We start from the raw sequence: 3,529 nt of genomic DNA, 5'->3' as shown, positions 1-3,529 counted from the left end.
ATCAATGGAGTATTCGAGTGAGTCCACGCCGTGCTTTTATTCCGGCCTTGTCCCCCCGGCCCTCTCCCTTGCAACAGTGCCGGGTCCCTAGCTCGCCGTCCCTTTCTCCCTTGCAACAGTGCCCGGTCAAGCAAGCAAGCTAGCGTCGTCGTCGACAAAGGATCGGTGGCCGGTGGGCCGGTGGGGCGGTGGCCGCTCGATACATCATTCGATCACCCTTATTGCTTTCTCTTCGTTCTCTGCTTTTATTTTCCTCAGAGATCAGATATGGAATTGCTTGCTTTCTTTCGACACAAGCATTGCATTGTCGTCCAACACTACACAGTACGTCCACCCACATGCTGGGAATCGGACACCGTCCCGTCACGGCGTCACGTGAAAGGTGGATCATCGATCGTCGATCCGCAGTAGCTAAAATCGATCGATTCTCGCAAGTGTTTCTTGTTCATGTTACTTAACTTATTTATGTCGTTATTATTGTCTTTATTTACGTAGTATAGGGAAGAAGGCGCCCTAGGTCGACATAACGTTGATTTCCTTCCAAATCGCGTGACGACGACGACGACGTAGTATAGGGAGTACTGATGATGGGCGCAGCAACATCAAAAGCATGTGGTTGGCGTCGCAGCTTACTGATTAGGGGCCGGGCTCGTACATTCCACTACTACAAAAACAAAATATCTGTAGCAAATAGGATAACTTTTTTTTTAAGAAGTGGTTGGTGAAGGAGCCGCCCCTACAGTGGGTGTGCTTAGGACAAACGAGACCAGTCGTCCTTACAAATAGAACAGTAGGGACGGCTCACTCACCAGCTGCCTCCGATGTTATGATTTATAGGTGCGGCACAATCACCAGCCGCCCTATAAATACCCCACGTATAAATATCTACGATTTGTAGGGGCGGCTCAATCACCAGCCGCCCCTACAAATGACCCATGTATAAATGCCTACATCCCATTCTTACTTCTCGGGCCACTCACTCCAACTCGTGAAAAAAGATAGGGAGACTTTGGGCACCTCCAAAAAATTGCTCTACTAAAGGAAAATGTTTTGTTTTTAAATCCTTTAGTGGAAAGGTTGTAGAAGGTAAGAAAATATTATTCTACACTTTTTTTTGAAATTTTAATGGTTAGTTAGTGAGTAATTAGAGTTTTGCTTTCCTCTCTCTTCTATGGTGCTTGAGCTACTTATAAAGCAAATTAGACTCAAGTTTTGAATGTACTAGGGTAAATTAGGTAGGGGAACAAGATCATACTCTTATTTGGTCCATGTTTCTTGATTTTAGTGAACAATTAGTTAGTTTTATGAATGCTTCATGTCCATGTAGATCTAGATCTAGGGTTTAGTTTTTTTTTATTAATTTCGTTTTTTAATTTATGTTTGATGAAATTGGACTAGGGTTTGCATGAAAGATATTGGGTAAAATATAATTGTTGCTAATTGTTGTTTTTGAAATTATTTATTATAATCAATAAATATGTATTTTAATTATTTATGGATAAATAGGCCATTAATTAATTTTCCTCTACCATGGTGTGTTTGTATGCTTCATGTAATTATATTTGATTTATCTTCATATACATATATCTGAAGTATATACAATTATTCTCAAGTAATTATTAATTTGATTCATTTATATATATATATATATATATATATATATATATATATATATATATATATATATATAAGTAGTCCTTTAATATTTATTTTGTTGTTGTTGAAAAAGATGGAGTACAGTAACTCTTGGATGTATAGTTCGTTAAGGTTCAAGGCAAGTTTCCGTGAAGAGGTGGATAAATTTATTAAAGCCGCAGAGAAGCATGTAACGATGTTGACAGAGAATAAGGATACAATTATTTGTCCCTGTAAAGATTACAAGAACCGTATGACATAGATAGATATGACTATCATCAGATCACATTTGATTATGTGAGGATTTGTTGAGGACTACACAGTGTGGATTTATCATGGTGAAACGGTTATTGTTAACGACGATGAGGAGGAGAAATATGACGATGAATCCATAGAATCCCTGTCCCAATATTCAGCAAAGCTTGATGCACGAATAGATCCCGAGTTTGGCAATGAACAAGGTGGTGATGTTGGTGGTTGTGATGGCAACGATGAAGGTGGTGCCAATAATGATGGCGGAGCACGTGTAAAACACACAATCCATTCAATACAAGTTACTTATTTTTTTTGCTCCGGCCACCCCTTAGGAGTAGGAGTACAGTAGATCTCGGCGAGTTCTTCAGCAAGTACAACTGCATCGATCCGGTTGACCTCCACTGCTTGTCTGAGTACCGTCATGTCTTATACTTCTATTTGTACGGCTACATCGATCCGGTCGGCCTCCACTGCGACTCTGGTATAAGTTAGTTATCGATTCTTATCTAGTTCAAGTAAGGCTGCATCGATCCGGTCAACCTCCACTGCTTGAACTATATTAAGATCAAGTTATCTGCTCTATCTAAGGGTGGCGTTCCTTCAGATAGATTCATTAAGTTACCGATATTGCTTATTGCTTCCATTATTTATTTAATTACAGCAATATCACTTCGTTCGATTGGGATTGGTCCAGATCGGCCTTATATCTTGTTTAACCCATCGTTTGTTAATCATAAACTGATCCAATCTGTATTTTAAATGATGAGTTATGTTTTATCGGCTGTTTTATATCAATCTTGATCGTGCATAGCGTGCGGTTAAGGCATGTCTGATCTCGAGTAGATCTATTGGCTAGCGAAAACCGTTCCATGGCCCGTTATCATGGCCTGTGTGATTCTGCCTCACACCCCACTGTTAGCATCATGGAGTGGGGATCATTATTTGATAGATCTGTTCCTGATAAGGCATGACCTTAACTGTGCGCTATGCCTAATCGGCTGTTTTAGCCGATATCGAATGCTTCCATGAACAGTTCATGTCACGAGACCGTTGAAATATGGATATGTTGAAAGAAGTGTTAGCCCCATGATCTTATTATTGTATTACGGACTGCATGATTCTACCTCATGCCCCACTGATATTAGTAATAAATTAGGGTCGTCGAGTCTATTGTTGTTACTATGGCCTGCATGATTCTACCTCATGCCCCACTGGTCATAGCGATAGATAAGATCTAATATATTCATTAGATTTATCTTTATTAAATGGTTGAATGATGATGAACTATTTCTTTTATATAAAAAGGGGTTCGGTTACTTACAGTCATTGGCTTAGCATAAACCAGTTATTGTCTACATCTCGTTGCCATTGACCAATATTTGTCTAACTAATGATATTCATCATGAATGATAACCAATTCTTCTTACACAATCCCATGAGCTTTAACTTGATTTATTCTTATGATTATGCTGAAATCGACTATTTAGTCGATCTCCTTTCATATCGGCTCTCAGAGCCGCACATTCGGGACTGTCTGGCAACACCGGCACGTTCTGCCCTAAACTACTGATAAACTTTCTCTTCTTGTTAATTGCAGGGTCAAATTGTCTGACACATCTTAGGAGAAGTGCGCAGGATC

Source organism: Miscanthus floridulus, chromosome 9 (genome assembly GCF_019320115.1).
Source record: "Miscanthus floridulus cultivar M001 chromosome 9, ASM1932011v1, whole genome shotgun sequence".
Lineage (NCBI taxonomy): Eukaryota > Viridiplantae > Streptophyta > Magnoliopsida > Poales > Poaceae > Miscanthus > Miscanthus floridulus.
Note: the sequence above shows the minus strand (reverse complement) of the source record.